We start from the raw sequence: 24,575 nt of genomic DNA, 5'->3' as shown, positions 1-24,575 counted from the left end.
AACTTAATATTTTTTAAGTGAAAAATGGTCAAGTATGATGGTAATTAATATTCTAAGTACGATGTTTTCTTCAAAGTAATTTTCCACCAATAACCAAATATTTAAATATACCAGTTTGAAATTATTTTACTTAATATATTTATTAATGAAAAATATTATTTAGTCATTATTACTTACCCCACCCATCAATCGTACTATAATTTGTTGATAAGTACCTACTCAAAGCTTGCAATCTTATCACTAACACTGTATTTAAGTATTATTGCTTTTTACCCACTAATAAAAAATAAATATTATTATTTGTCCTCAGTTTACTATATTTTTATTTAGTTTTAACACAATTGAACAGCGAATAACCGTAATCCAAAATTGTGAACTTATTTTTACATTAACACATATTGTTGGAAAGTCGTCATAATACAGTAGGTTACATATTATAACAGCTTATATTCTATAAACAAAATATTACTTTGCTAAGTATGTACCTAATATTATTATTATCCTTGAAAACAAATATATATAAACACACATTTTATTTGTATCTATTAAGTTTTGTTTAAACGTTTGTCACATTTTCGGTCTAAGGCTCTAGAGCCTACAATGCAGTGATACCCAACATCTTTATTGGCGGGCTACCTACTTTGGTAAGTAATTATCTTTAAGTATTTTCAAATATTAAATTATGATTAATCTCAATTACATTATATTATATCGTCCTCATTTAATTTATATTGCATCGTGTAACTTATAGAGAATCCAAGATTCATGCTTCTATTAAAATAAATAATAAATTGACAAAAATATTATGATAAATGTTAAAATGTATCTGAATTTTAAAGTTTTAAAACAACCACAAACATTAGCGGCTGGCGAGGGGCGAGGCGACTGCGGCAAGTGGCAACACTTTTTAAATCTATATCACGGACTAAGATATAATGGACTTGTAACGACATGGTCGGCGGGGGTCGGGGGACGGCCACGAAAAGGTGTCACTTGGCTGATGAGAACACGGTTTTTGAAGTTTTCAGCGCTACCGGTGGTTTTATTTGGCTACACAATTTGTATCTTAGTTCGTGTTAAATGCAGAGGGCGCTGTGAACTCCAGGAACGCATAGTGACCCCCCCGCACTTTGCCACTTGTACATACATTCGAGGCCGTGATAAGCTGCTCGTTTCCAGTCCATTATATTATCTTAGTTATCCGTGATCTATATTAATAGGAATATTATCGCCATAATAGACAATTAATTAGTAGGCATTTACAGTATACGCGCTTACAAATAGAATGCAAAGGCACGGCGGCGGCGCAATAACCGCGCAAAACCAGGGGTTCTCCGTATTTGGACATTAATACAAAATAAATTGTGACGTAAGTTAGTGAATATCCATGTATATAATTATTAGTATATTCCTTAGTTTCCATATTACATTAATCTAGTAATATTGCCATTGTCATCCGAGGTCATTTATTATTATTAATTATCATAGACCTTATACTCAGAGTAGGCATAAGGTCTATGATTTTTGTACATTTATGATAAGCAACTTAGTGGGACGTAAAAAACGGCATTTAGGATTTAGCATAACTGAATATTCCAACCAAGGACACTTACTATATTCCAATTACCAATTATTTTGAAAACATCGATCTATTTATTAGGAGCGTTTGATCAGAAATTTAAAAAAAAAGCGTAAAAGTAAAACTATTTCGATTTCGATTATCAGTTGGTATTTATTATTTCCGATTTTTATTTCGGTTTCAAATATCAGTATTTAATTTTTCGAGTTTTGGATATCAGTATTTATTTTTAAACAAATCGATTTAAATTTATTGTTTTCTTTTTGATTTGTAACCATTTGTAATTATTGGAAAAAATATATTCATCAGTACTATACATTTAATTCGAAAATATTTGGATAACATACTGACTTGATATGATATAAAATTAAAAACTTATTTTGTAATTAGAATTATTATTTTTATATTTAATATTTATTATTTGGTCTGTTCTAATAAAATGTTCTAGTTTCCCTTATGATTATTATATTGATATTGTATACTAGGTATTGAGGTCACGTATTTATTTATAACAATTTTTTTCTAAAAGTTTCATATATGGATAATGGTTGGTACTCTATGAATAGGGGAACCCTCATACCCAGTGGCGCAACTAGGGCGGGCTAGGAGGCCCTATGTTATTAACATATAATTTTAGACTTTATAGGAAATTTTAAAGCACCTAAAAATTTATTTTAGTTCATCAATTAAACAATAAAAACAATATTCATAAAAATTAGTTAACTGTATTATACTTTAAAGTATATGCAAGTTCGTAATTTTTCTAATTTAATGATCTTATTAGAAACTTCAAAATTAATTTAATATATTAATTAAATTACAAAAACTATGTACACTATACTTACTATGCAGTGGACTATTATTAATACTTAAGTTGTCCACAACTATCTTTTTGGACTTTATAGGAGATTTGGAAGCACCCAAAAAATTTAAAATATATTTTAAGTCATAATAAACTTAAACAATAGTTATAAAAACGAATCAATAATATTATACATTCAGCCATATGATTATTTATTGATGGCTCTAATGGTGACTTTTTTAATGTTGTAAAAATATAAAATATAATTATTTTTTTTAAATGTTTAGGTAAATATTATTTACAGGATGAAGCTGTTAAACAGCTGATATTAAAAACATGTTTTCTCTATAATGGTTTAAAATAAAAATACTCACTTAAGATCATTAGTTTAAAATCAATATGCCATAAGTTCATGGAACAACAGAGTGGTAACACTATGGAAATAAAAAAAAAAATTAACATTTAAAATGTAATAAATTACATTTTTAAAAATTTGTGTAGAAATTCCCAATAAGACAAAGCTAAAACGTTGGTACGTTTAGTAGAAAACATGTGAGGAAAAATAAAAAGGGATGGAAGTAATTTTAAGGAAATACCTATTCTTTAAAAAAATTTCATGTTGTGTTGGTACTTGATTCTAATATATTAATCATTCATTTTCAATCTGTTTTACACTTTAGGCATAACTGAACTCTGAAAATCGGCCTTTTCAGTGTACTCACTTTGTACATATGCATTAACTTAGGAAAATAATATTTTAATGAAGTTAATTAAGAAAAACACATATTATGGATATCTATTTTATGAAGCAATGATTATGTAGGAGTGCGGCATATGAATTAATGAATTACCTAAATATTGTAAATATTAATAATTACTAAAAGTAAAAACTTGATTTTTGATAATTGTAAGGATCTGTAAGGTTTTTTATCTCAAGAAGTCTTATAATTGGAGCTAACCAACATTGACCAAGCTGGGACTGCATTATCTTTGTCATGCTGAACAAATTGAGGATCATCTGAAGTATACATTAATACATAACAATTTAGTTACAATCTACAAATGAAGTGTTTAGTTGTTGTCAGTACAGATTTTTTTATATATATATTTTTTTTTTTTTGGAATCGTTTGTTTAATATTTTTTACAGGAGAAATTCTTTTATGTTTAGCTCTTTTTGCAGCTAATATTCTTCTTTTGTTTTTAGATAATTTTTCATCATATTCTAAATTTATATATTCAATTTCCAATAATTCAGTAGCAAGCTTTAGTTTTTGCTTGGCTCTAATGAAATCTAATTGTCTTGACAAGTATTAGGTAGATTATAGAACTATAAACTAAACAAGTACCATTGAAATCCAAATTTTAACAATTTCAAATGTATTCCAATTGAATTTATACGGTACACTGTTAAAGAACATTTTATTGTATGTTTTTGAGTTTATTTCTGTACAATTTGAAAATAATTATTTGGAACAAGTTGTACGCTATCTCTTAATTCAACCACAAAATATTTTCTGTTAACATTAAAATTTATAGGTATTGATGATATTATTAATGTTTATTTAAAATATACAAATAATCTTAACAAAGTTCTAAAATATACACTATTAGGTACCAATACAGTTATGGAGATGTGTTATTTCATCAACTGAAATGTATTTATATTTTAATTTTATGTTTAATTGTTTAATAGCCAAAGTTGTGGTCTTTCATCTTTATCTACATGTAAAATAGGGAAAACTGCAAAACTGTTATAATTTCCTAGCTTTGGAATACCAAAATATTTTAGATTAACACATTTTAATAACCACATATTGGTTCTATATTATATGTGATAATTTTGATACCTCGTAAATACCAATATGAATTGATAAACATAGTAGAGTGTACAGAGCTCTTTTATCTAAAAACTTATTTCCAATTGCACCGTGGTCTTTGTACTTTGTGTTGTAACAAATATTTTCCATAAGAATAATTTCTCCACTGTCTAAGCCACAACAATTATTAGCCTTATTCTGAATTACTGATTTCATTCTATTAAGTTTAAATATTGAATATTGAGGGTCTACTCATCCTAATAGTGGTCCATTTGTATAAACATTTAACAAATATGACTGTTTCTCATTAAAATTATTATGTAAATCAGTTCTAAAATTAGTCTCAATTTCCTGAAGACATCGTCCAATTTGTTGAAGTGGTTTATCAAATTTTTTAGCAGTAATTTTAATTTTGGCATATAATTTTCAAATAAAAATGTGCTAAAATATGTATCTAAGCAACCAAAATGTCGAGCATCATCTATGATATGCAATAGGCCATGTATATTATGGGAAACATGATGTTCACCATAAATTACTTAAAAAGTAGAAACAAAATGTTTTAAGTCTTGTGAATAAACTAAATAGCATTCTTGAGAACATGATTTTTTAGAAACAAAAATTGATTTAGCAACATTTAGGGAAAGAAAATTATTATATACTTCTGGAGATAAAATATTTTTAAACACAGCTGGTCCAATATACAATAATAATTGGCGAAATTTTGTCCTTTTCCATTGACAATAATGTCATATACCTCTTAGTTTTCTTTAAAATTCATATGGGTGATATGGCCTAATTGTTTTTCTATAAAATCAGACACTTTTTCTATTTTACTGAATGGAAGACAAACTTTTAAGTCATCACAACACTATAAAATAATAAGTTTATTCATATTTTCTAGTAACACTAAATGTAAATACCTAATCTAATGAAATATTAGTAACAAGCCCAAGTTATGGTATTTGTTCTAATATACTAGTTCTCAAATGATATTCTTCATACAATTTACAGATAAACTCTTCATCTTTCTATTTGGAATATTGGAAAAACCAATTCTTGTTTTAAAATATTTACCTACATGGGGCATTTAGTACAACTCGAGTAACCCGAGTGTCCTTTTATACCAAAAATAAAAGATTTCGCAGGAGCATCTGAACAAATAATTTTAAGACAGCTCTTATATATTTTACCATTATTTTCCAAGCCATTTTTAATAAGCTCTTTAGCCTCATTAACAAAATCTTCTAAAAACTCTGAAGCATATTCAGCTTTTTTTGAACGACTATGATAATATATGTCAATAATAAATACTTTATTAAAATCTTTCCTAAAATTGGCCTTTAATTAAGAAACCAATCATAAGTTCAATTTTATCAATCTGATATTGTTCCAAGTTATTTAAAATGTTAACTATTCCTTTATTTAGGTCGTAATGCCAATAATGTCCAAAATTGATTTCTTTAATTTGCATTGATCGATGAGTGTTTAATTATGTTCTGGGATCATTAGGCAAATCACTATGACATGTGTGAGTTTGTAAAACTTTTAATTAATTGTGTAAAGATGTATGACTTATGCGTTCCTTAACTGCCCATTTGCCGATTTTTAATGATACCATTGAATTACTCGAAGAAATCATTATTTCACCAATTAATAATTATACACATTTTTCAATGTCCCGATTACTTTTTGAACAACAGAGTACAAGTGCAACACCCTAATTTAAATTACCTTTTAACGTATAATTCTCATGAAATCATATCAATTTTGATATTTTTTGCACATTGTAGTAAAATTAAATTATATACTGCTTTCCATATCTGATAAAAGTGTAAAATAATATTTCGTCAAACATACAATTTTAATAATACATTTTGTCGACTACAAAAAACTATAATTTTTAGTTATCAGTTGCTTTTTATATAACGGTAAAATATTATTATTGTTGTCAATTTTAGTCATCTACGTTACTTAGTTTATAATATTAATTTATATTTTTATTCTAGTTTGTATGCGGTATTTTGCAAAATGATAAAAGTACCGGTACCATGTAAACTGAAGAGGCACATTTCCAGAAAACATTCAACACATTCAGACTGACCTTTGGACTAATGCTTTCATGACTAAACACCAATCTTTTAAGAATGCATACACCTTAGGTCTAGAATATGTTCTATAACAACTTCAGCTGTTTTTACTGATCATTGCTGAAAATACATTTCAAAAGTCAAAACCAACAAGTGTGTATGATTGTATTATACTATTTATATCTATTTCTATGTTATGAAGTACGATGGTTTTTTTAGATTAAAGTAGGTAACAAACTATACATTAATTGTGATGGGTGAGCTGACAACTTGTTAATAAACTTCTATTAGTTTTTGGCCAACAATTAATCGAATTATTAAATTTTGGTAAATAATCCACATAAAAGTTTTCTCACTATTCATTTTTGAATATTTGTTAATTATTAATAGTGATATATTTACAATGATGAAAACGATAAAAAATATGAAATTATCAATCATTACATTCTCAACTTATTTGTTGAAAAAAAGCTGAAGTAGAAACATTGTTGTATTGAATAATTTGAATCCAATATTACTAAGGTACTAGGGTTACTAGGGTTTGTATTATTTTTATTTTTATTTTAAATAAATAAAATAGTTATCAGTTACTGAATATTACTTAGAGTAAGACAGAGTGTAATAGGAAGACCTGACAAATGGAATAACTTTTATTTTAATCAAGTATTTTAGTTTTATTTTATGTATGCCTAATTTTTATTCTTTAATACTGAAAATGAAATACATATTTTAAATCTGATTATGATAGCCAAATTCTAAATTTGGTTTTTAACTTTTAATTGTAAAAACATTTAGGTCAAGTGCTTTATTTTTTATAATTTTTTAAAATGTCAAATTTTTTTGAAATAAAACTTATTAATTTGAAATGAATGCCTATCTAACTCATCATCTAAAAAGTAAATGTTCAGTCAATATATGTTAATGCAAAAACATGACATTAAACTAAAATTTATAAGATTCTATATAAAGATCCTATAAAGATAAATATTTAATGGCAATTAAAACAACACAAATAATTATGTTATTAAATATTATTAACTGATACTAATATTGTTTAATTTTACATACATTATTACAAATTATAATTGAAAATGGCATGAATACCTAAACTTTAAAATAATTTACTCTTGAATTATTAACGGACTAAGGAAATCTATAATCTTATTTTACTTAAGTAAATAATTAGTTAATATTTTTGATTTATAGAATTCTCCAGTTCAACGTTTCACTTGTTAAGTGAAGTTAATTCAGTAGAAAAAACACATTGAATTCAAAAAGTAAAATTTTTAAAAATATTTTATAAGAACTTTTAAATAGGTTAATACCTACTTATTAAAATCTAAATATTTTTTTTAAAGTAAGATTTGTTTTAACACCGATTACAAAGATTAATTAAATCATTCTGTTGATAATTTACATCCGTGTCATTCTCTCTGCCAAGTGGCATGGAGCTGTGACCCCATAGACCGGACTTCGAGGTCGGAGTGCAGTAAAATGAAATTAGCAGCATTACAAAGTGACCAATGAATTTCATGGGCATCCTCTCATATTTTAGACAGTCAACATTTCCAATGAGGACGCTTTAAGTTGATAATGGGTGATAGAGTCGTAGCCCCCCAGTGTTTTTAATCATATTATAATTTTTTTTATTTTTATACAAAGCGTTATTCCTATATTTATGTATATGTGATTTCTTGATCATCGGATATACGTTGTATATAACTTACTTTTCTTCTAATCTCCCTTGTATTACGCCGAATCAAAGTGTTTAAATATGAGGTTTGCACATAATCAAATCATGCTGTTGATTGTACAGTCAGTTATAGAATAAATTGTTTGGAAGGTTTCGTATTTCTAACATTTTCAGTAATTATTTGAAATAATTTACTGTGGCGGCAAACCACCATAATATTCTCTTCCCATTTCCTGCTTAGGTTGGTCACACTGACCATGGACCGCCCCGTCATGGCGCGGCGTCAACACTATTGCCGTGGCTTGCCGAAACTGGTTCCTGGCTCGCTCTCCACTCTTCTCAAAATCTCAACCGAGGACGTCGTTCACACCCTTTTGAGCCGTTCCCGTTACTCACGAACGCTTTACGTTGTCATCGCGCCCTCTTTTGTCTTAACACGACACGCGTTGCTCGACCGATCATTCCGAAGCCACGTTTTCCCAATCGTCCATTGAAAACCGTTATTAGTAATCGCGCCCGGACCTCTCACTATCTCAACCACGTGTACCTACACCGAGACGCAGACCGACCGATCATCATCTGTACACATAAGAATATATTCGACTACTTAAATGCGCTAATTCTTCCTTGAACATTAAATTCCATCAACATTTTACTACCATGAACGATCAACACCTCGACCTTCAAATTTCAAAACAAGCTTCATAAAGGTACTGTAAAAAAAATTTTATAACTTTTTATTTTCTCCGAGGGGGAGTAATGTGACGGCTTACCGCCATAAAACTCTATCCTCATCAGCCCCTCTGGGTTGGTGGACAAGCCTGCTACCGACTGTGCTGTCGTCATGGAACGACGCTTACGCTGAAGCCATGGCTCTCCAGACCCGGCTCTCTCTCTTTCCTCGACAATAATAATAAGAAGTATACAAATAAATACTTAAAAGCTACCAAATCAATGAGAATGGCAATAGTCAATATTACAATATTATTAACCTAACCTATAAACTGACATAGTGATAATAATAATGTGGTGAGCACGATTAAGGGCCCGTTTTACAATCATAGTTTAAACCTCGGTTACGCCTAGCCCACTGATTTTACAGCTGAATTTAGTGGCTTAACCTTAGTTTAACGATTGTAAAACGGGCCCTAAGATAATCTTAAATCGTGGTTGTGAGCCATCACCACAGTACTCCCTCTCATCGGCCGCACAGCAGTTAGTTGGCACCACCGCTCCGTTTCGCGGAACAACGCTCTGCGTGACTACACCTTTCCCGCCATCTTGCTTCCACTGGTCGCGTCACGTGTATCTTTGCGAACGACGGCTTAAACCAATTATTATTTTTGTTTCAGTTGGAATTAAATTACTTACAAACAATTACACAGCAGAAATGTCAAAACCTATTGGTAAAGTAATTGGGTAGTATGGAGACTAATGTTATTGGTCTATATTTAATGGATTTATTCAAAAAATGACATACCGAAGACGGATTAGATCTTTAATTAATATGGTTTGTTCGGAAGGTAGGAATCTATCTTATATTTTATATTTATTATAACTGATTAATTTTTAGTATAATTTGTATGTTTTAGACAATGGAGAGTTCTATTGTATTATAGTGAAGGTTGGTTGTGGTATTCCAGGATATCTTATTTTAAATTACAAGTTTTTCAACTGTAAATTTGAACACTAACCCTAGTCATATTACTATAGCTAGGGGTCTGCCGTACGGCTGGTCTGACACCGACTACTGCGAGCGCCTCCAAGGATCTAATATATTTGCACTCAGAATATGATGATTGCTACTTGCCTAGTAATTTTGTATATAATTCTACAAAAAATATAGCACATGCACGATGGTCTTAGCAAAATTGGTTTTGTCACTCCTCGTGCTGCGGACTCACAGAACCAACAAAATTATAAAATAGTAGCTTTACCATTATAGATCCTAGTACCAAAACCTAGGATTTTTTTGTTTCTGGTAGATATCTTTAGTAAGTAAAAATCGAACAAAGCTCTTCTCCCATAAAGATGACTTTTGTACTTTATTAATTATACAAATTATTATTTTTAGAGTATCTGCAAGTATTAATTAAAAAATTACAAAGCATCTCATTTAAATTATCTCAACATCAATATTGAAGAATGAAAAAAAAATTTGGATTCGGACCATATTAACTTCTAGATCAATAATATTTTCTATAATTTTAACACAATTTTGAAGAGACAACCAATCCTAACCTACCGATGAGAAATAACCTTCTGTAATTACATTTGAAATGAACTTTTTTTCTGATCAACTTCAATCAAAAATTTGAATTCAATCAACATATCAAATGGACAGTCCACAATATGCTTGCTGTAAGTGGTCAATATTTTAAAACAATTACCCATTTAATAATTGTAACTAAGATAATTTAAATAATATATGATAAATTCCAAAACCAGGGCTAAGATTTTGTAGGATTTAAAAACTTTTTTTATAGTTTATAGCTTATAACTTTTCTAGTACAATATATAAATTAATCATCAACGAGTTCAAATACAAAGTTTATATCTTGCTATTTTTTTGATTTTTGGTAATTTTACCATTTTCAGACCATTATTTACAATTTTTATTGGTGTTAACATTATGTTGTAAAAATCAATTTTTATTAATTTCTTTTTTGGACTCACGTGATAGAAATAATTTTCGTATAGGTACAATGGATACCTATCATTAGAGAGCGGATTCTTAGGTTTTTACATATTTTTATTGGCTTTATGCAATTTTAAGTGGTTGAAAAAATGTGGACGAAAATATGTCACTTAAACCATCACATGAAGTAGTAGACATGTTACAAATCACACTTTTTATTGTTCAAATGATTTTAGCTTTTATTGCTTGCTCATTTTTACAATAAGTTTTAATGCCCAATGTATGTAATGACGTTTTAGTGTTTTTCGCAATGATACCATTTTCAATAGTTTATTTTGTAATTTGACATTTACTGTACAATTTTCGTATAAGGACAATGGATACCTATCATTAGAGAGCGGATTTTTAGGTTTTTACATATTTTTATTGGCTTTATGCAATTTTAAGTGGTTGACAAATGCGGACGAAAATATGTCACTTAAACCATCACATGAAGTAGTAGACACTAGACATGTTACAAATCACACTTATTATTGTCCAAATGATTTTAGCTTTTATTGCTTGCTCATTTTTACAATAAGTTTTAATGCCCAATGTATGTAATGACGTTTTAGTGTTTTTCGCAATGATACCATTTTCAATAGTATTAGTGTTAGTTTTTTTTGTAATTTGACATTTACTGTAATATTTTCGTATAGGGATAATGGATACCTATCATTAGGGAGCGGATTTTTAGGTTTTTACATATTTTTATTGGCTTTATGCAATTTTAAGTGGTTGACAAATGCGGACGAAAATAAATCACTTAACCAACACATGAAGTAGTAGACACTAGACATGTTACAAATCACACTTTTTATTGTCCAAATGATTTTAGCTTTTATTGCTTGCTCATTTTTACAATAAGTTTTAATGCCCAATGTATGTAATGACCAGGGTTGGGATTTTATAGCACTTAAAATTTCATAAATATGCGCTATAATATGACCTTAACTTTCGCTAAATATGCGTTAAAAATATGCAATAAAAACAACAAAATATGAAAAAAAGAAATTTATTAAGTAATCACTTACAAATTTGAAATTATTAGGTATACGTATGGTTTAGTCACTCTGGTCAGAATCCTGAAGGTCTGTAAAAAAATTACCCTATTAATTATTTTAAAAAATTTTATATAAAAAGTAAGCGATTTAAAATGTTTACCTTGAGTGTTACATTGAATTATTAAATGCTTGGCCAGATTATTTATATTGGAGAATTTGAATTTACGGCGGTTGTCTGCCAACAAAGTCTTGTACGTCGAAAATGAACGTTCGACGTCCACTGATACAATTGGTGCATATTTGAAATATACAATATCGCTACATGTAAGTTCACCAAGTAATTCACCAATATTTGTATTTTCTTCGCCATCCAAGATATTTGAAATATGTTTTAATTTAGACAAACCACTATTTTTTTCTAAAACGTTTTTTAATTTGAAATATGTTTACCATGTTCACCATTTAGTGTTTTCAGTGTTTCTTCGATATTTTCAATAATATTTAATGATGTAGCTAAGGACATATTTTTCGCTTGCAATTTATCAATGGCTACAGATAAAATAGAAAAATTTGATTTAATGTATGCCAAGTTATTTTCAAGATTAGGGTTGTCTAAACATTTTTTTGCTTTTTGAATACTAATCGCATCTTCTTGGTCGAGTAATCCAATAATATGACGAACAGCTTGTATATTCTCGCAATAATAGGTAGCTGCATTAAGCCAGGTTCCCCAACGTGTAATAACTGGTTCTGGCGGCAACTTTACTCCAGGAAGTTCATTTTTAAATAATTGTAACCGACTCGGAGCTTTTTTAAATACTTATTTAACACTTGCTATTAACTTATCCACTGTACTGAAATGAGATCTAACCTGTTCTGCTACTCTGTGCAAACCATGGGCTGCACACGTCACGTGTAGCATTTTAGAATAGAAAACTTGGAGAGCCGTCCCTGCCTTTACCATATATGGTGCGGCGTCTGATACAAATAAAAGAACATGTTCATGTTGTACTCCGTTCGGCCACAATATACCCATTGACTTGTTGAATAGCTGACTGATAGAAGAAAAATTTGTTTTTCCTAGTTCTTCAGTATGAAGTAAAAATACGACACCTTGACGGTCGGCTTTAAGACTGCCGACAATCACATTTGCTATATACCGTCCTTCGACATCGGTTGTTTCATCGATGCTGACCCATATTCGCTTAGAAGATAATTTAGAACGAATGTTTTCCATAGTCTCGTTATATATATTATCCACATATAACTTTCTTAACGTGGTTTGATCTGGAATCGGATTTTTCATGTACGTTTCAAGAAATTGTCGAAATATTGGATTAGATAATTTATTTAAAGGAATGTTTGCCGCTATAAATGCTTTACATAAATCGACATTAAAAGAGTTTTTTTGGTAGCTCGTATGAAACTGTTGTTTTTTTTCAATTTTATTTTGATGGCGCTTCGTTGCTTTAATGTGTTTATCTGTTTTTAAGTGCTGAGTTATGTTAAATTTTTTTTCACTGTTCACTTTACACTCACATAATTGACAAAATAATACATTGTCATCTACCTTAAACACTTCTTCGCCGAACTCTGATACAAAATTATTGAGTTTACACGAAAGAGATGATTTAACTTTTGGCATTTTAAAACAAAGTTACTACACATAAACGGCGAAAATACAACGCAACACACGAGTACAGGCACACGAGACGACTAATACAACGTTGATAATCGGCGATTAATAATCGCAGTAGAAATCAACAAAAAAAACCCAACAAAATTAGTAGATAACAAAAATTAGAACCAAATATCTAATACGAAATTATCGTAGTATTATATAAAACCTATATATTAACGCTGTACGGCGTTGCATCATCGTAATCGGCCTATTAACTTAATCTATAGGTACATTTACAATTTATTTGATAATTCAATTGACAAAAATCTAAAAACACGTTTACTATAATATAATTTCATAAAATTTTGACAGATTTTGATTCAAAAACAGGTAAAAATGCAAAAAAGTCTCAAAAAATCCCAAAAAAGCAATAAAAACTAAAAAATCGTAAAATATGCAAAGTAGTAGACACTAGACATGTTACAAATCACACTTTTTACTGTCCAAATGATTTTAGCTTTTATTGCTTGCTCATTTTTACAATAAGTTTTAATGCCCAATGTATGTAATGACGTTTTAGTGTTTTTGGCAATGATACAGTTTTCAATAATATTAGTGTTAGTTTATTTTGTAATTCGACATTTACTTTACAATTTTCGTATGGGTACAATGGATACCTATCATTAGGGAGCGGATTTTTAGGTTTTTACATATTTTTATTGGCTTTATGCAATTGTAAGTGGTTGAAAAAATTTGGACAGTTTTGCAATTTTGCAGCACAACAGTGTTTGAAGACTTTTCGGACCGGCCTATGCCAGTTATTCTAGACATTAAGCCAGCCATCTTAGACATAAGCTAGCCATCCCAGACATCTATCTCTCTTATCTATTCACTTGGAAGTAATGGTTACCTATAAATATTGACCTTTGACCATGGACAAACACTGACGGAATAGCTCCTAATTTTGGTTCAGTTATGTTTCGTAGTTTCACCAAAGTTTTTAAATTAAATCATTTTAAGTTTTAATTATACATAGCTATTGTTTTTATTAGTGGTATCTCATTTTTAAATCAAAAACCATGTATTTTTTGTCGAATAGTGGATTTATCAAAGTTGTTGATTGTTGGACGATTTTTTTTTTATTGGGTGACTTCATTTCATTATTGTATTGTATTTATTTTTCTTAAAAATGTGGACTTTTTATAAATGGTCGTAAAAGGAGATTCCCATTTAGTAGACAAACATATTTCCTTAGACCTTTGACCTTTGACCATGGACAAACACTGACGGAATAGCTCCTAATTTTGGTTCAGTTATGTTCGTAGTTTCACCAAAGTCTTTAAATTAAATCATTTCAAGTTTTAATTATACATAGCTATTGTTTTTATTAGTGGTATTTCATTCTTAAACTAAAAACCATGTATTTTATGATCATCCATGCTAACGTGCATATTGAAGACAGTCCAGGTTTCCATTTAAGATGTTTTAAAATGATGATAGGAGATTAACACTTAGCCCCCCAGTGTTTTTAAAAACATTATAATTTTAGTTCATTATATACTTAACTTTTTACCCGTATTTATTTTTATGTGATAGCTTGATCATTGGATATATGTTGTATATAACTTACTTTTCTTCACTTATTACTCCTATTACACTTTTTCGATAAAAAAATTCAAATATTTATAATTTCAGTAAAAAATTTTTCAATTATTTTGCATATAATTACATACTAATTGCTTGTATCGTGCTTTTTTAAGTACATTGTAGTGTAATGACAAAAATTATGTTTCAAAATACACACCTTCAACCATTTTATTTAAATTTTGACGCATACATTAAAATTCAAGTAATTTATTAAGTACATTTTTTTTCAATTATCTGGTATGTATGTTTTACACATTGTCTTTAAATTTACATTTATTATTATTATTATACATGTGTATATGCATGTTACATAAGTATACCTACAATGTATTAGGTACTAAATGTATCATTAGAAACACATTTATGTTAATCCTCAAATCGTCTGATGTAATTTATTTTAATGTATAATTATTTTCTATGGTTTTGTTTTTTAGTTTTTAATTAGGTAATTAGGTTTATTCTTTTTTTTTTATATTTATATGTTTACATATATTTGTAATGTTCCTTTAAAGTTAGTGGGGATATTAGTAGTTTTTCCCAACTCTTGGTATGGGAATCTATAGTATAATGTCCCTGGTGTCGTATTTATCAACCATTTATATATATATTTAAAATAATTTATTAAATATTATTCTTTAATAAGTCAGTATAAGGAGCTTATTAATTTGATCGTGTCTAATCATATGTTTATAGTTAACCGCGCAAATAAGCTGAGACAAGTATTTGTGAATAAAAAGTATTATTCTTTAATAAATATAAATATCTATTGTATAATCAGGTCAACTTAAATGCTTCTATAATTACAAGCTTTAACTGTATAATTTTTAATATTTTAGATGTGAAGGAGATTTAAATTTAAATTTAATTTTGGTTTCCATGTGTCAAATGTTGTTCAAATGCCATAATTGTAAATTGTAATGTTATATTATGTGTTATTTTAGATATTAATATTAATAAATATATATTATAGATACTTGACTTGAATCATTATGTTTGATATATTATACATATTACATATTGTATACCTATTATTATTGTCATACTAAAAATAATCACAATATCTAAGTAGATACTAACTTTGACAATTATGTTACTATAAAGTTATTTTGTTTCAAATGGTGTTAATTGTATTTATGTACTTATTTATTTTACTTATGTATTTATGATTTATCAGTTATCACCATTTGTTTATATTAGCTAGTCTTATTGTGGTTGTATGATACGAATAAAAAAATGTAATATTAAAATTGTAATAAATTAGGAAGTAATAAACATGTTTCAAATACTTATGAGTTATAACAAATTGATCGATTTAAATAATGCGTTAAAATTATATTATATTTACATGTTTAATCATTTATTGTATTATTATTATTATTATTATTGTATGATTGATATATTATATAAGCTGTAGCTTGGTGCAAAAATTGCAATATCACATGTTGACAAAATTGAGATATTTTACCAATGTCATGATTATGTTACTTGTGTTAGAATAGCTACTGTCTCTGATGCAGTATCACAAAATTGGATTTGACATTGTCCGTTTTGACAATAATCGATAAAATTATATTATGGGACTATGTCGAAATTAGCCACGTATTATCTAAAGCTACAACAATGGTTATTCCGAAATCAATTGATAAAGTTTTTAAATGTAGAAGTTACTAACATGTACAATTGAATAGTGTTATTAGGTTTTAATAAACAATGGTAAGTTATTAAAAAATTGTTTATTTTAAATTTAGTTTACAACTAATGTCAAACAAGTGTTTTTTTTATTTTTTCTGGCCAATGTCTAAAGAAAATGAACACATCTGTAGTTAAAAACAAAATGAAAATCATACAATAAAATAAAAACAAATAGTATCTGCATTTTTAGAGTCCCTAGTTTAGTTTTAAAGGTTATGTACCTATATTTAAAAATTGGTCAATTGGTTTTTTTGATTTCCTGAAAATTTGTTCATCAATATTATCTTCTGGTGTTTTAGTTTTACGCTTTTTAGTAGCTGAAGAACATTTATTTATACGTAACTTATTATTATGTTAAATTTGTTCATTGCAACGTTCTAGAGTTGTTGATACATCATTAATAAAATCTGTTTCTCTTTCCGGACTGTTATTTCTTTGTTGAATACACATTTCAAAAGTTGACAATAATTTTAAAAAAGGAAAGTTGCTACTAATAATACTTAATTGAATTTTTTGAAAAGAAGCCTGGTCCTGACGTAATTATTACATTTTTTAATTATTTAAAATACCAAACATTTTTAGGCCCGGAATTAAATGTTTTAAGATCGTACAAAATATGCATTTACCTATATTGTACACTTTAGCATTACAATTAAAATTATGCAAAATTAAATAGGCACCAGTTAAAAATGTATTTAAAAATTACTGCAATCTATGCAGTTCATTCAGTAGCTATTATGTTATATTAGTTATTATCAAAAATTTGAATGAGTCTAGGTACTAAAAAAAATATAATTTATTAATTAATAATAACAATAATAATAATTTAAAACAAATACATACATTTTATGTATACATCATGTGATAAGATATACAATTATGATAAGGGTAATATGTGAAATTTGCCATACAAATTTATTTTGATATCCCCCCCTCATGAAATATTCTCAATTATGCCACTACAGTGAATGACAGTAATTAGCACAAATATTGATCTTAATCCATGAAATTGGTATATAATATGCTTTATTCTAAATATTATTAGACTATGGTTTTGACAAATACTATCTGAGTGCCCAGGGACGCCCGCAGAAAATCAGCTCAGTGGGTGCAAAATTAAATTTATGTTATACATACATAAGTTGTCACATATTTACATTATTATACACTGATTTTTTGTTCATTAAAAAAAATCCCAGTGGGTGCAATATACTAGAGAATAATATAATATTTTTAAAGCTGAACTATCGTTGAAATCATAACACATACGTTTTTATAATCCCAGCTTCATAAAAGCTTTATTATGAATAAAATCCACATGATTCCTAAAAGATAATTTTGTGTCAAATGAAACTCCTAGATCTTTAATAATATATTTACGTGTTAGATTTGTATTATGTAAAACATAATTAAAAAAGATAGTATTTATTTTAAAGAATACGATATAACGGAGCATTTATCAATATTTAAGGACATTCCATTATTGATGCACCATTTATATAAATTATCTAAGTTGGCTTGAAGTTCCAATAAAATACATCAATACAATTGATTTTTTTAAATATTTTACTGTCATCAGCAAATAATTTATTTTATTATTTATTTTAAGCAATTTAGAACTTTATTAATATTGTTAATGAAAAATGAAAAAAGTAATGGAGATAAGTGATCTCCTTGGGCAACACCTGATAATACATTTATTGAATTAGATATAAATTGTTTGTATTTAATAACTAGGAAACAATTTGTTAGAAATGAGTTAAACCAAGAAAGTAAAGAATCTCTAAGCCCATATAATTTTTAGTTTGTAAATTAATAATGAATAGTTAACCCTATCGAATGCCTTTTCAAAATCTGTATAAATTACATCTATTTGAGCTTTATCTACAAATAAATCTAAAATTGATTGTTTAAATATACTAAATCATAATAAGCAGTTATTCCGCGCAAATTAAAAATATTGTACGTTTTATTATGTCTTTTTATAGGTATATTAGAAAAATGTACATTTAATTCTAGTACTTAACCTTAATTAAAATACGGGCCCTATGATCTGGGACTTAAATTTTAGGGCATCTATTACAAAATTGCATGGGTTCCCAGGTATATTTGTTGGTAAAAATGCTCTTTTCTTTGGGGTTGCAACATGGATTTACTGCAGGTTCTTCTTCATTGATGCTGTATGTTAATAGTTGCTTCCTCAAAATTAGATTGAATATTTTTTTTAATACGGTAGAATCTACTTATACCGATTTTTAAGGGACCTTCTGAATCAGGCTGTTATATCCGGATGATAAAAAAACTTGATTTAACAAAGTTTTTGTATTACAAATGTATTATCACACATGTCTATATTATATATTTATGAATAATAAGTACGTATTAATACGGGATTATGTATATATTATTTTAACCTAATTATGTTTACAATTTTTTTGAAAAATAATCAGTAATAGTACTATGTACATAGTATAATATATAATAGTATAAATGTATAGCTGTATGTGTATAGCTAATAAATAATAATTAATAACTTTAAATATTTTTTTAGTTGAATAAGTGGACAAAAAAATAAAACAATATAATAGTGATAGAAGATTATAAATATTAAAATAATCAAACTTGAAATCACTATACTAAATAATAAATATTAAATCATTATTAATTAAAAATTAAAATATTTATACGTTTAAAAGTTGAATTTAATGATACTATAATAATTAATAATTTTTGGGATATTATCTTAATCAATAAAATCATAACCGCGGTAAGCAGGAAAAATAATTAAATAAACAAAATTTAATTTAAATTGTGTTTGATATGTTTACCAAATTATTTATTGTTTATATTATAATATGTAAAAAAATAACATTATCGGTATAAGCACCACCATTACATACAAATTGATATGCGACTGCATTATATCAGTTTAATTATCGGTTTAAAAAAAACCTGATACCCGATAAACCGATAGTACCATATCGGGTATTGGTATCGGCCCAGCTCTATTAAAAATACACTTCCAAAAAAGATGGGGCCTTATAATATACAATTTCTTTGGTCTAATTGTCAGCTCCTTATTTACATTTAAAATATAATTTACAATTTATTCTTCATTCGGTTCTTTATTGATCATAAGAGCAGCGTCAACCTCAACAATATTTTGTAAGTTTACTTCAGGGAAGCACTATGTCCAAATTTTCGTTTATTGATTATTTTTCTGCTTTGACATTTACCGCAGCCTGGAACCCAATTTGAAGGATACAGTTCTTTATTGTAGTGGTAGAAACAGCATTCCACGCATCTGAGACCGTTAAAATTGCATCCAATACGGACATTTTTGATTCTTTTCCTGGTGCCTTTTGATTTATAATTTTGAGTACCAACTGTTTTCGAAATTATAATTTTAGTGTCTTGATAATACCATGGTCCATAGGCTGAAGTACAAAGTTCTTGTTTAGAGGGAGAAAAATCAACTTAAAATAAAAATTAAATAAATAAACTATAAAATCGAAATTTTGTATAGAAGATAGGCTGAACAATTGTCTACAGTCAATAGAATATACTGTTTCTACATTGCCAATTGTTTATCTCATTCATTCAACAAATTTGAAAAAATGTCTTTGGTAATCCATGCTTTTTAATTGCTTCTATAGTCAACAGTAAAGTATTTAACATTTATAAAACATTTCGCAGTCTTAGACTTTCCTATTACCAGCAGTTTTTTTTTTGTCAGAACCATTTATATTAGATGCCACAAGAATTGTGAATTGCTCTTTAGATAGTTCACCTCCACTGCAAGTTTCAATTTTAAAATGTAATGTTTGAGACGGTGTAAACGAAAAAATTATCAATTTTCATCAGCATTATAAATGTTACAATCTGTATAATTTTTACACAAGTTAAACCAAACGTGCTCCAGCCAATTTTCCAAAACAGCAGAAACGCTTGCTGATTCTCCACTTACTTTTCCAAAAATGATGTGACTTTGGTGAAAAAGGGTAATCCAATAAAAAGAACATTGCAAATCTGTCTTATTATAACGCTTCCTGAATTTAGTCGATTTTTCTTGGAGTATTGGACCATTTAATGGAATATTTTTAGATTGTTGGATTTTGAACCATTACTATGCCTGACGAATCATATCCATTGAAATTGTTATCTCTCTTTGATGAATTATTAGAATAAATATATTACATATTGAGCAATAAAAGTCCTTACAACCCAATTAATTTACAAATATGTTGTGTCATTAAACTGTTATAGTTGTTTCAAATGCATTATCTAATGTTATTTCAGCAGTCAATGTTTGTATGCACTTTAGATCTAACTGAAACAAAAATAAAAACGATAATAATTGGTTTAATTATATATAAATAAAGATAAACATTTTATGACAAATAAAAGAGATATTTATGTTATTAAATATTAATAATTGATTCTAATATTGTTTAATATATTACATTGAGTTATGCTTAATGTTATCACTGGTTTATAGAATTTATCGTTTATTAAAATCAAAAAAGAAAATCTCAAACCAAATGTTATGTTACTAATGTTAAATTGACCTTTTATAAGAATCACTATGTACTGGATAAATGAATCACTTTTATGAACATTCTTATCATTTTTACGGTATTTCAAACTTATTAATTTATAGAATGAATTAATTTTTTTAACTTATCAGGGTGACAGAAACGAAATGGACAAAATGTCGATGTAGAAGAATATATGTTACATGTTTTCAAGTGTTTCAACAAACTAGAAATTCAAGTGTACTGATCAATAATTCTATTTTAGAAGAGAAATCTATAAATTTAGCATTAATATGGCTTTACATTATTATTATGTATTAAATTTTAAAAAATTTAAAAATTAGTTGTACCTATACCATGAAAATATATTTTAATTTCAGGCCTATATGTAAATTAAATAAGAAGATTCTTAAGTACAATCAAAAATAGATAGTTTCTTCACTTTATTTTAAATTATTTTTTTTATTTTTTATTTAATTTTAAGTACAGGTATAAATATAGAATCATTAAAAAAAGAAATTTCGCCCTGGTCGTTCCACCATTACCTGTAATTTAGTCTTTAACAACTATGTATACCAATCTTTTAATTTGAAAATACAGGTAGATGCCATTTACACTGATTTTAATAAGGCATTTTATTCAGTTAATCACAATGCCCTAATCCAGGTCCTCAATGGAATCGGTAAACCTCTCCTGTCCTGGTTATCGTTTTACCTCTCTTCTACCATTACCAATGGGTCAATTTAAATTAATAACTTCATATGATTACATGTACAACAATTATTATTAATTATCTTAACCAGTTGATGGATATTAGTGTTTCTCTATCATTAAACTTATATTTGTAACTAATCATTTTATAAAATTAGAATAGATTGTTTTATTAAATATATGTTTTATTATTTTGTTGTATATTTAAACAACTGAAAAAACACATTTATTTGTGAATATGATGGCCAATCAAAGTCTACCGTACCTATTATACATTAGGGACTAGATCACACTAAACTAATTACCTAAATTGAATATTATAATTTGTAAACAAATACCTGTTATTATAATATATTATATTAAAACAGATACAAATAGATAGGTTGGCCTCTTAAATCGTTTAAGAATAGGACTTACATGTCCAATGAAGAACCATCCTTCTGTGAATTCTGCGGCCAACATCTCACCGTCAAACACATCTTGACTGAATGTCATGTTTACGACCAGGAGCAAATGGACCTCAACTTGACCGAAACCCTTGACTTAACTCTCGGACCACAACCTGATCAGAACAAAAAAACACTTAAATTTCTTAAATTAATTAATTTTATTAACAAAATATAATTGTATCTATGAACCCTATTATCTAAATTGTTATTAAGAATTGTGAACTAATGGCCTTTGCTGCCGAGTTGTTTTAAAGATCAATAAAAAAAAAAAAAATAGATAGGTCCTGTATTTTATTTTTGTTTTTTTTTTCTATCAAAAGTATATTTTCAACTTTTTGTATAGAAGAAGTAGAAAAATATCGACTACAAGTAATCTTATTTTATAAAAAATATTTTGTTGCAGCACCTACTCTATAACTTATTTAATAATTTATAGATACAAAAACAACAACTATACAAAACTATACAAGTGTGACAGTAAAAACCTTACCAAAGGCATGCGTATTGGGTATACACGGAGTACTTGGTAACCCCATGAAAGGCCTCATTTATATCCTCTTCACAGCCCTTTAGGCTTTAATTTTTATCAAGCACATTATTTATGTATTAAACATTTATTTTTAACTCTGAAAACAAAAATTAATATTAAAAAAGTTAAAGACATATTTAAAATGCTATAAATATTTTTATGAAAATAAAAGACATATTTTAATGACAAAATTCACGATTTTATTACAGCATTTTTTTTGGAGGGAAGAGCAGCTGTTTTTGTTTTGCATACCCTGCAATGAAATCTGGCAATACCTATGCACTATACCAATAATGTTATACTTCATAACCTACAAAAAGCAGTGGTGTTTTTATATGCGGGTACACAGTGTACCCTATAGCACTAGTTTGTTGATTTAACGTTAAGATTTTTATCATATTACCAATTGTTTTAAAATAAAACAGTTAACATTTTAACAAGTATAGTATGTAGACTGTAGAGATCCATTTTTTTTTTACCTCATAAATAGCACACAGAACAGAATTATACAATAAAAAGTAAGTTTAACTCCATATAATGCATAAATGTAAATATGGATAATAATCTGCGAGGGGCTAGATAATATATCAATTAACGATAATCTGAAAAAAAGTCTGGAAAAAAAGTTTGGTGAAAATTTTACCGAAATACTTTTTTTTGTACAGTTTTACTTTTGTACTTTAATTATTGTAATCAACCATAACAACTAATTAGGTTAGGTTAGACTTTTTTTTTGAGACGGGGTGTAGGGCCCCAAAGCCCACCATATACGCCTATGTGCTGACTGCTGAGCGTACACCTTAAAAAAATTATGAATAAATCACTGACGAAAAGTTAAAATTATATCTACCTCAAAATTAACACAATGTGCATTACTTTGGTACTTCCAAAATAAGATGTTTGTATTATACTTAATTATTCAGATTTTATTTTTTCCAAAATGTCGTCGAAATCACTCAGATTTTCAGTGTCAACCAATTCAGTCAATTTAATTTGTGTTGTTCACATTCGTACTATGTGCATTTGAGTACTTTGGGTAGGAGTTTTTCCGTTTTTCTAAATTTTCATTCTAGAATTAGCTAATCATTACAGTTTCACATCAATATCTTCAATTAAACATAGGTACATTAAAAACCTGAAACAAATAAACAACCTATATAATATAATAATTATATTTTACAAATAATTTACTCACTTTTATGTTTCGTCATCAAACCAAATCTTATATTTGCAAATGTCGCCCGGAGTTTCTTGTTTATTCATCATGAAATTCCCTGGATCCATGTCAAAAGTCGAGTCGTTACCTATTGTGCTTTTAAATATAAATTATAATGCTATTTAAATAATTTATGACGGTTTAAAATGTTCGTAAATTCAAGACTGTATCATCAATAATAATATTGTCGATAACAGTGAAATCAGTTTGGGAAAGTTAGATAACACGATAGCGATACTGCGCCAGCGGTCCATCGAGTAATATCATGAACTAAGATCTTAGTTCGTGGTAATATTGAGAGCATAGCCCTATAATAAACTAACGGACAGCGCTTCCCACACTGCCATTGGTTATTAATCCAGACGACATAGCTGAGAGAGAAAACTTAACAAGTGAGCGTATAAGAGAGAAAAAACACGTTTTGGCACACTGTAACCATAGATAATAAACATTCTTATTCTATAAAGATAATATAAATTATTTATAATGACCTTATCTATGACTGTAACGGC

At 27.9% G+C, this 24,575-nt stretch overlaps 2 long non-coding RNA genes across 5 annotated transcripts; one reads left to right on the top strand and one right to left on the bottom strand.

The window, feature by feature from the left end:
• The first annotated feature begins 268 nt into the window (after positions 1–268).
• LOC132936365 (uncharacterized) lies at positions 269–16,277 on the top strand. Of its 3 annotated transcripts, none has more exons than XR_009663448.1 (8): positions 269–477; positions 551–644; positions 6,209–6,442; positions 8,224–8,692; positions 9,335–9,505; positions 9,575–9,976; positions 10,057–10,343; positions 15,625–16,277. It is a non-coding gene; the product is annotated as an uncharacterized LOC132936365 (long non-coding RNA). The 3 variants fall into 3 exon arrangements; XR_009663447.1 differs by having other exon boundaries at positions 269–644; positions 9,575–9,606; positions 9,696–9,976; positions 15,625–16,275; XR_009663446.1 differs by having other exon boundaries at positions 269–644; positions 15,625–16,276.
• Positions 16,278–16,769: 492 nt separating this feature from the next.
• Positions 16,770–24,352, bottom strand: LOC132936576 (uncharacterized). 2 transcript variants are annotated; one of them, XR_009663486.1, is made up of 5 exons: positions 24,043–24,352; positions 23,759–23,982; positions 22,809–22,944; positions 22,287–22,431; positions 16,770–20,953 (listed from the first exon to the last, which is right to left on the bottom strand). It is a non-coding gene; the product is annotated as an uncharacterized LOC132936576 (long non-coding RNA). The 2 variants fall into 2 exon arrangements; XR_009663485.1 differs by having other exon boundaries at positions 16,772–20,953; positions 23,698–23,982; positions 24,043–24,350.
• Positions 24,353–24,575: the final 223 nt, after the last annotated feature.

The sequence above is a fragment of the Metopolophium dirhodum genome, chromosome 1 (genome assembly GCF_019925205.1).
Source record: "Metopolophium dirhodum isolate CAU chromosome 1, ASM1992520v1, whole genome shotgun sequence".
Lineage (NCBI taxonomy): Eukaryota > Metazoa > Arthropoda > Insecta > Hemiptera > Aphididae > Metopolophium > Metopolophium dirhodum.
Note: the sequence above shows the minus strand (reverse complement) of the source record. Positions and strands in the feature narration are given on the sequence as shown.